Consider the following 10,928-nt stretch of genomic DNA (forward strand, 5'->3'; position numbering starts at 1 on the left):
GGCCCGTTGCATGAAACTTTTTACCTGAGAAAACTCAGGTTGTTTTTACAGGAGTTTTTGCCCTGTGCTAAAGTCAATGGCGGAAATCAGACTAACCTTAGTTTTCATTTTTTACCAGAGTTTTCTCAGGTAAAAAGTTTTATGCAACAGGCTTCAGAAAGTAATCTTTTAAGGACTGCATTTAGTGACTCATGAATAGAATATATATCTCACGAACTAAATAATGAGAGCGCGAACCGCAAGCTTAAAATTTGTGATATTCCAACCTGAAAACTGGACATTTCATACTTCTTTTTTGTAACCAGGAATAGAATGAGTTCCTCAATAAACAATACTTGATGCGAGCGAGAAACGTGAGCCAAATTTTTCTGATTTTCCAACCTGAAAACTGGAAATACTAAGCATTCTTGTAAAAAAAATAATAATAGCTGGGAGAATAGTTTTCAGAACTGAAGTGGCTTCCCTGGGTAAATAATATCTATATCAATATCATTCTAGGCCCACATGAAATTTCCAAAAGTTTGAGCACGTGATTCGCTCGCAACATCTCACAAGGATGCCCTTTTAACAGTAATTGACCAAAAAGGTGAATTTTACATCTTCAGATTTGACTTTTTCCCCCAAACCGCTTGCTCTCTACGCTCGCAGAAATGAAACGTAAATATATAACTTTAGTGATCACTTAAAAAATTGTGCTCAATTTAGTTACTACAAAACACACAACCTCTTTACACAGATGATAATCTAATGGTGAAAATATCCGTTTGCACCAAATTGCCCCTATTGGCCCCTTTTTTTTTGCTTTGCCCCCCCCCCAAAAAAAAAATACGTTCCGCCGCCATTGGTTAAAACACGCATCGTCTTCATGGCTAACTGCAAAAAGTTCTTAAAATGTCCCCTTTAGATCAGGTCAGAGCTTATATATTTAAAAATTCTGTTCGCGCTTCTTGCTAGCAGTTATTGTCTAAATTTAGTTACATAGGCATCTCGCTTTGAAGATCACAAACATATTGCCCATCATATTAACAAAAATATGTAGCTCGCGCTCGCATTATTTAAAAAGGGTTTATCATGTTATTACATATTTACTTTATTTCATAAGGATAAAGCTAATTATTGACTGTTAGGACTACCCTTTCAAAGAAACAAACAAAAATCAACTTTAAACTGCCGATCAAGGAAAATATGGCTAAAAAATTGCCCCCCCCCCTCTATTTGACGAAAGTTGGATCCGCCGGGAGGGAGGCAGGAGGCATCAAAAATGAAATAAAAAAAACAGGGGAATTAATATTTTCCAAAATGGGAAAGTTCCTTTTTCAAAAATAAATATGCCGTTTTTCATATTTTTTTCGAAATAAAATACTCTTTTTAAAGTATACAAGTTAAATTAAGTTTTCAGGCTGGAATATTGAAAATTTTCAGCTTGCGCTTCGCACTCTCATTCGATCGGTGAAATATGCATCCTAAAAAGGTCACAAAATGCTTTCTTTAACAGGTTCCTTTTCTGGTCAGTATGTTTAAGCGTTTTGCGCTCGTGTTAATTCTTTAGTTAGATGCACATCTTTTCAATGACAGCAGAAATCTGCTCGGATTTTAAAAAACTAATTTTCATTTTTTATTGAAATAACCTTAAGTTTTAGCTTGTGATTCACGCTCGCAACACCTCGCAATAATGCCATTTTAAGAATAATTGACCACAAAAAACAACTTCACCCTTGAATTTGTTTTACCAAGCCGCTCGCTCATTATACTCTCTCCCGAAAAATAAAGCCTAAATATACATTTTGCCATAATAAGAAGTCATTTCAAAAAAGTTTTTCTCTACTTAATCACTATCAAACACACAATGACTTCAAGCAGATGATAATCTTAAGGTGAAAATATCACCAAAGTGCCCATTTTGACGTATGAGTGTCATTTTTTGGCTTTACCCCCAACGAAAATTCGTTCGGCCGCCCTTGCCTTCCCATCCTCATAATAATTGAACGGCAAAAGTGTCCCCCGCCCCCCTCCCCTTGCCTCTGCTTTCCCGGTTTTCATTTTTCGGATTAACGAACCTTATTTTGTTTTCGGATTAACGAACCTTATTTTGTTTTCGGATTAACGAACCTTATTTAGTTTTCGGATTAACGAACCTTCGGAAAAACGAACCTTATTTCGTTTTCGGATTAACGAACCTTCGGAAAAACGAACCTTATTTCGTTTTCGCGGATCAACGAACCTTCGGAACAACGAACCTTTCGTTTTCGGATTAACGAACCTTCGGAACAACGAACCTTAGTTCGTTTTCGGATTAACGAACCTTCGGAACAACGAACCTTAGTTCGTTTTCGGACTAACGAACCTTCGGAATAACGAATCGTCGGAATTACGCCACAAATGTTCGGATTAACGAACCCTTTTTCGTTTTCGGATTAACGAACATCGAGGTATAGGCAATTTACGTGTTTCGGAATTACGAAGCTTCGGAATTACGAAGTGTAACCGGATGGACTGGGGGGACCTGCATGTTATGCTGCAGTCGGAGGTCACGCAATAAGGTCAAAGGTCATTTTCAGGTCAATCTTACCTAACTCCGTAACAAGGTGCTTTTCAACCAAACTTGGATGGTAGATGGTCTTGGGGGACCTGCATGTTATGCTGCAGTCGGAGGTCACATGATAAGGTCAAAGGTCATTTTCAGGTCAACCTTACCTAACTCCGCAACCGTAAGGTGCTTTTCAACCAAACTTGGATGGTAGATGGACTTGGGGGACCTGCATGTTATGCTGTAGTCGGAGGTCACACGATAAGGTCAAAGGTCATTTTCAGGTCAACCTTATATACCTAACTCCGCAACCGTAAGGTGCTTTTCAATCAAACTTGGATGGTAGATTGACTTGGGGGACCTGCATGTTATGCTGCAGTCGGAGGTCACATGATGAGGTCAAAGGTCATTTTCAGGTCAACATTAAAATTTATGTGCAAGGCTCTTAAGGCAAGTGTTATTCCATCCCAGTCATAGTACAATGAAGTTTCGATACAATTCTGTTGCTTGCCTTCGCGAATCACGATATTTCTGGTTATTTTCATACGTGGGCGAGACACAAAATCGCTTTTGCCTTGTTTTAAGAGGGGGTGCTGGTTTGGAAAAAATGACAAGCCAAAAAGAAAAGAAAAAGAAAAAAGAGGGGGGGGGGGTCGCTCTAAAATCAAGAATATTTTGGTAAAGGTTCCACATATAATTTATCTGTTTATTTATTTAAAACAGGGAAGCCTGTTCAACAATATATTGATCTCCCATGGGGCCCTGCTGCGACAATGTAAAAGCTTGAATGCAAGTAAACATGGTAAAAAATCATAACAATTAACAACAAAAGCAAAAATGTTTTAAAACTAAGCTTAAGATGTGAAATTATTGAGACATGTAATATTTCAATTAGCCGAGATCCGAGAAAATGTCAGCTTACACGGTGAATCGTGAGTCGAACAAGAGATATGAATTTTGGACTAAATAAATGAGCGATTACAGGTCAGGAGAAGCTATTGATAGGTGTTTCTTCAAATGAACTTTAGATTATTAAATACTAATTTGAGATCTTATTTCCGTTGAAAGATTATATATTTTATATATATATATACATATATGTGTAAAGTTATACATGTACAACAGCTTTTGGCAACTCTTGTATATTTAAATATTGTAAAGAAATGGATGAAGAGAACAATGGTAGGCGTAGCTTAAATCAGGGTTCCCCAGAGCTATCTACCCTTTGGAAAAATTGGTGATGCCGAAAAAATGTCTCTGCCGGGAATCGAACCCGGACCCTCAGCTTTGAACGCCGGTGCCTTAACCACTAGACCACAGAGACGGTTAGTAGCTAGGGCGAGCCCGATCCGATTGACCGTCAGATAGACAGATTTTCGACACTATACCAATTATATATTCCTTTGTCGGGTGAAGGTGAGTTTTGAACAATGACAAGCCGCCATGCCTCAGCTGGATCAAAGCTATCGCTTCGATACAGTACACATATGGGGGAAGAAATACAAATGTCTATCTGACGGTCAATCGGATCGGGCTCGCCCTAGCTACTAACCGTCTCTGTGGTCTAGTGGTTAAGGCATCGGCGTTCAAAGCTAGGGGCCCGGGTTCGACTCCCGGCAGAGACATTTTTTCGGCATCAAGAACCTTGATTTAAGCTACGCCTACCATTGTTCTCTTCATCCATTTCTTTACAATATATATATATGTATATATAGAGAGAGAGAGAGAGAGGGAGAGAGGGAGAGAGGGAGAGGGAGAGAGGGAGAGGGAGGAAGGCGGTCGTAACTCATGTTTTATCAGGGGCGGAGAAAACCGGGGGGGGGGGGGGGGCGGCAATTACCCCCATTCCAATCGTACATAAGCCTATCCCAAATAGTGAACCTTGAATCGCACCTTGATTCGAAATGAGTGGATTAGAAGGGTATCGTCTAAATACAACATAATTATTTGTTTTATTTGATAAGTATTAATCAAACCAGGACAATGCCTATGGGGATAATCCTATAAAGCTGTATAGTTTATAGATGATATCTACCGTGTCTTATGCAAGCCTCAGTACTATAAAAAGTGCACCAACTATACATTGCCGTCAAGGGGTGCTTTTGGGGGGAAAAGAGAAAAAAAATCAATTCTGATGTTAGGCAGTGTTCCTGGTGGCAGAGATAGGAGCTTGTTGACACTTCACAATAGTGCTGGTGGCACAATAAAGGAGCCTTTTGACTAAATTAGAAAATAAAACAAAAATTGTGGCCTGGTGTGTTTCATCAACATTTTGTCCGACAATTAAGTTGACAGATCTGACAACTTTTCTGGATTATGATTGGCTGAGAAGCACTGTTACTATGGTAACTGTCGGATAAAATGTGAGTTGTCGGATGTACTAGCAACAATTACTCTGGTAGACAAAAGTACATCCCTTCATTGCTATTAACCAACATTCCATTCTTCCAAAATTGTAAGATATTTTGATGGGTTTTTTTCAGTTAAAATGCATAAGAAAAGTTAAATGCCATCGTATTGGGATATTTTGCATCGGATCGGTCCCCCATTTTCGGCTCGGGTCCCACCCCACTTTAAAAAACAGTTCCACGCCTGCCATGCTACTTTACTTTTACCTTTGATTTTAATGTATCAAGCATAGGTCCTTTAAAGTTCCACACAATCGTATTCGATTCCGAATCTTTTAAGTGTATATTTCAAACCGAAAGAATGAAATGAAATGAATCAATTATACGAATATTGAAAACCCCCTCGTTGTCTCTGATTTATCGGATCGTATGCTGATCAAATCATCCCAAAATATATTTGCTAATATAACGTCGCTTCCACTGATTACCACTTTTACCAGGGACTGCTGATTTGGGGGGAAAATGACAAGCAAAAAAAGAAGAAAGTTTTCGCTCCAAATGATCATTGGTCGAGTTTCTGCGAGGCCTCGATGGTCATGATGATTATGTCTTCGACGTATGTTAACCTTTTTGCAGAGGAAAAAAACATGCTTGTGGTCAGCTAATAATCAGGGTTCAATCAATTAAAAAAAAGTACAGAAAGGTTATTGAGAAATAGTATTGGTCAGGCTAGTTCCTATGTAATATAATGTAATTATAATATACTTCATATCTATTATGTAACATATGTTGTAAAATTATATCAAGTTTTCATCTTAATTTTCTTCATGCGGTTAGAATGTTGAGTAATAATAAATCCACATATTTAAGGGTGAAGTATGTTATGTAATATCCAAGGGGCAACGGAACGAGTTTGGTGGCAGGCGCAAGGGACGGGGGGGGGGGGCGGTGCGACGAAAGTGCATAGGAGGGGTGCATCATGCATAGAATCCCAAATTTAGTTAACATTTTCTTGTTTATTTTTTTTTACTCATTCACTATAAAGTGTCGGGTTGTAGACCCAGCAGCCCCCAAATCCGCGCGGTCTCTGTTGACCTTTCCTGCATTGAAGGGGGTAACATCCCAATAAAACAATTAATATAAAAACAAGAGTATGATATTAAGATAGTTTGCCTATAACGAGGGCAAGGTGGCGCTCTTCGTTAAAGAGAATTGATCACAAGTTACATTATGCCTAGCTCCGAATGGTAGATATAAGAAAGTTGATCGGGTTACTTGGTCTATGGGGTCTATATTGAGTTGGATAAAGCCTACAGTCACATTTCCCCTATAGACCGGCCGTACGGCGAGTCGTAAACAACCGATTTATTCAGTTTTATTCAAACTACTCACTACGCAGGTACAAAAACAATGTTTAAAACGGCTCAAGTTGCCGTATACGGCCGCCGTAGATCATGATTGTGACCGAGGTTTTAAGTTTGGTCCACTATACTTCGATAGTAACCACTTGGGGTAAATGCATTTGGTATCTACTGTCAATTTGGTCTAATTGCCATTTGGTCTACACTATTTAGTCTAACCAGGGAAACATGTCCCTGCATCTAATAGTGTCTGTGTCAAGTTGACAGAAATATACTTTTGGGTCTTTTTTTTTCAAAGTGGAGACAATTAATGGCAGAAGTTGGATTTGAACTCACAACCTTACGGTTGTAGCCACTTGATAATAATAATAATAATAACAACAACAACAACAATAACAACAATAATAATAATAATAATGATAATAACTATGATAAGAATGATAATAATAATAATTATGATAATGATAATAACAATAATAATAATAATAATTCGACGCATGACACCTAAATCATGTCTGTGCGTATAGAGGGAAAGCGGGAAATGTGGTTAGAGTCGTAGATACATTAAATATACATTATAAACATCGAAGAATTAATAGACCTATCAAACATGGATTGAACCGAACTTTGTTAAACATTCTAAAATAGGTAGGTTTCCAGGGTTTTTTTTATTGTACTTTGAATTTCTCAAATAAATTTGGGTTAATATTTCGAAACTCCGGTGGGAACGAGTTGCGCTTAAAAAAAAATTGATTTTACAGAAAAAAAACAGAAGATTTTTGCAAAAAGCAATAACAGAAATAGAAACATTCTGTAAATTCATAAAACAGGAATTTTTATGCAATTTAACAGAACACTTCTGTTTAAAAGCGGGAAAGGCTGTTTTATTTAAGGAAATTAATACGCCAAATACCAATTTCCTGTAAGATTACGCAATCTGGTAAGATTACAGGTGTTCTTGACACTCTGCTGCAGCCTATTTTAAGGACTAATTTTCTAGCAGTACGTGGTGCAGCTTTCTGAAAAGTCCCGGCGATCCCCAATGAGAGTTAAGCTAACAAGATGTTATAACAAATCTTAAATAATGGGTATAGCTTAAAATGGTAAATGGGTTAGATGGCAGTTACCATAGATCCCGGGGGGGGGGGGGGGGACTTACATTGACGAGTGGATACCATGCGCGACCAAAAAACACGCCAAAAAGGATGTCTTTTTCACGATAGGGCACGTTACGTACGTAACGTGATAAGGATGTAAAAAACACAAATATAATGAAAAAAGGGTATCTATTTCGCTTGGAAAATTACATGTTTAGGGTCGAATTTGCGGGGATGATAAAACAAAATCAAAATGTTTTATAAAGGATTCCGATTTGCGCGAGGTGTAGAAGGTGGGGTCGTACTAAACCCGGACTAAACCAAAAAAGCCGACGACCGAAGGACCCGTATACAATAAAACATTCCTGTAGGAGTTCATTTCAGGGAATATTTGCCAAGAGTATCATTTTGTTTCCAATACTTGTTAAGAGTAGGGTTTCACACGCCAATACTTATTAAGGGGTGCATTTTCAGAATATGGAAATTATACGTGTTTAGGGTGCTTTTCGAGACCCCCTGGTCGCGCATGGTATCAACTCATGAATGGAAGTGCCCCCCGGGCCATAGATCAAAATCATTAGACGAATTGGCTGTAATGTTATGAAGACAATGTGTGATAAAATGAAAAAAAAAAGTTTTCACTACAAAATTAATTTTTTTTTTTTTTTGGGGGGGGGGGTCAAGAGAAATTCAACAAGCAAAAAAAAGCGTTTCATAACAAAATGTAGGTCATTTTGTTACATTTCGGTACCCCTACATAATAATGTATGACGCAAGATATTGTAAGCACAAAAAGAGGGCGGATTCCCCCCTGCTCATCACTTTTTAGAGACTGGGCGGGAGATTTAAAAAAAAAATCAGCTCGAACCCCCCCTTTCAAAAATCCTGCGTACGCGCCTGAAAAGGAAAGTAGACGAAGCGGTCATAGACCAACCGGCAGTTTGTAAGCAGCTATACTACGATGCCTATTAAGAAAAGAAAGAAAGAGAGAACAAACAGTGCGTCTCCAAAGATTTATTTTGTTGATAAAAAAAATCGACGTTGATATAAATACTAGTATTTGCCAAATTAAGGATAAATTAATATATTGATTTTCTCCCAATTAACCAGAGAAGTGTAAGACTTTTGATGTCATTTTGCTTGTTTTTATCAGCCCTTAGTACCATACATTTCAATTTCAGTGTGCCGAAGGAAACAAAATATTTATTTATCCTCAGTCTCCTACTGATATTTTTGCTTCTTCTTCTTCCTCTTCATTTTTGTTTTGTTCTAGTTGTCTAGTCCTCCCCATCCGAATTTCAAAATACTGCCACGTACGTGCACGAGCCATAGACCCAACGTCAGCTTAAAGGGCGACGCCATATTGCCAGATTTGGCGCGCGCCCTCACCCGGCTAACGTTGAGCGCCATTCATCTATACACTAATTCCTCTTGATTACCATTGATAAAAACCTCGTTCAAATCTTTTCCGGAATTATTATGAATAAGCGATTGATGTTTTTCCGTTAATCAAATATCCGTTATTATACCCATATTTTTGTAATATTTATAACATTTTTATTTTAATCACAATTTCAGTCCAAACGCGGGTCAGTTTTTGAGAACCCACGTTGTTTGTGCATGCCCCACGTATGGCCTTACGCGTATTGAACGGAATGATGTTGGGTCGAACACCAGAATATTGTTGTGATTGTTTGTTCCGTGTTTGTTGGGGATGAAGTTATGATGGCGACCAGTCACGTTTGACAGTACCGCCAAATCGTTAAGATTAACTAATTAAGGTCAAGGTGAGACAAGAGAAATGAGCAAGGCGCTTTATGGGGGGGGGGGGGGAGGGAGAGAGAGAGAGAGGGGGGGGGGGGGGGTTAAGAGGACCCAGTGGGGATACAGTTTCATCATCAGTGCAGGGCGTCGATGAACAACTTAATTTTTTTTCTTCAAAATGTGGAAAGTGACAGAAAAATCAGAAAAAGGTTAATTGGTTCTTATTTTTTGAAAAAAAACCCAGAATTTATCAAGATTGCTGTTTATTCTTCATCATGGTTGTAGAATTTAATAAAGTATAATTCTTTCAAAAAACTCAAATTGTGATTAATCGTATTGGATTTATTTCACTATTTTCTTTCGCCTTGTTTTTTTTTCTTCCAAAAATCAGGGAGATGAAAAATATGAGAGCTAGGACGTAAACATATGGACTCCGTAACACAAAGGTTTACGATGAATAGCAAAAATGAAAGAACGCTTCTGATTGGTTCTTAGTCAGTATTTTGCGACAAATGCACGTGTAACATTGATCTTGATTAGCCAATTCATTTAGAGATTGATCGCTAATCTTTGTGTTACGGAGCCATGGTGAAGTTATGACGTTGGAGAGGGCGCAGCCCCATGCACTTGCAGATCCAGATTGATTTTCATGGGGGACACTTAGAGTGCCCCTATATTTCTTCAGTATTATTTTTACACGCAAAAAAGTCAAAGACATCATGCCACTCATGCCACCGACAGCTGCCTCGTCAAAGGGGGGGCGGTCAATTATTTTGATTTTTTTTTCATTTTGTCCTCGAAAGGGAAGCCGGGGGGGGGGGTCAATTCATTTTATATACATTTATATTGTGTTTATATATGGGAGGGGGTCTGCTACTGAGCATGTTTTTACAAGGGCTTAATATAACAGAAATGGCACGATTTAACACAATAAAATGTATCATGGAGGTTTATACTAAATTAATACATAATTAATAATTGTTTTAATTGAAAATGAAAATAATGAAGGCACCCATAGATCTTAAAAATATCTCATAAATACAGGCCTAAACCTGTATGAAGTTGAACAGGCATAAAGTATAAATGTTTAGCTATAGCTGAATTGATCCCGCAACCAAATAATGTTGGCATAAACTAGCTGTTATATCAGTGGCGTAACGACATGAACGAGCGAAAAAAATTGGGGGTTATACACGATATGGCGTATCGATCAGGCAAAATTTAAAAAGAATTTAGTAAGTTGCAACCGACATGAGCATAATTTTGATGTTTTGGTTACAAAAATCCAATTGAACAAGTTCACAAGATTCTCTTTCTTTTTCCTCTTTTTTCTGAATTGGGGGCATATGCACGACCCCCCCCCCCATTAAATTATAAAGCACCACTCTGTTCTGCCACTGTCTAAAATTGGATTTAATCTTTTAGAATTTTAATCTCTTATCTAATTAATCTAAAGGGATAAGAGTAAGACAAAAAATAGTTGCAGATTACTTATTTCAAAGTATTTTTACTTAACCCCAACTCTGCTCTTGCTGCACTGCACGTAACGGCCCTCCACCAAATTGCCAGGCCGACTCGCCCCGTGAGCAAGTGACCGCGTTCGCGTAAGTTCACCCGAAGCCATGACTAAATTCTGACCATAAACATCACCTAACTAATCACTCTCTGACAATATTTCAAAGTGTATTTTATTACAGTCGATCCTTTGGGCCATTAAACGATAATATTTTCAATGTTATCATGACAAATAATTTTAATGAGATAGTGGCATTGTAGAAAAAACAAATTTATAAGCACGAAATGGCACCAGATATATCATCAAACATACAGC

The sequence above is a fragment of the Lytechinus variegatus genome, chromosome 16, assembly GCF_018143015.1.
Source record: "Lytechinus variegatus isolate NC3 chromosome 16, Lvar_3.0, whole genome shotgun sequence".
Classification (NCBI taxonomy): domain Eukaryota; kingdom Metazoa; phylum Echinodermata; class Echinoidea; order Temnopleuroida; family Toxopneustidae; genus Lytechinus; species Lytechinus variegatus.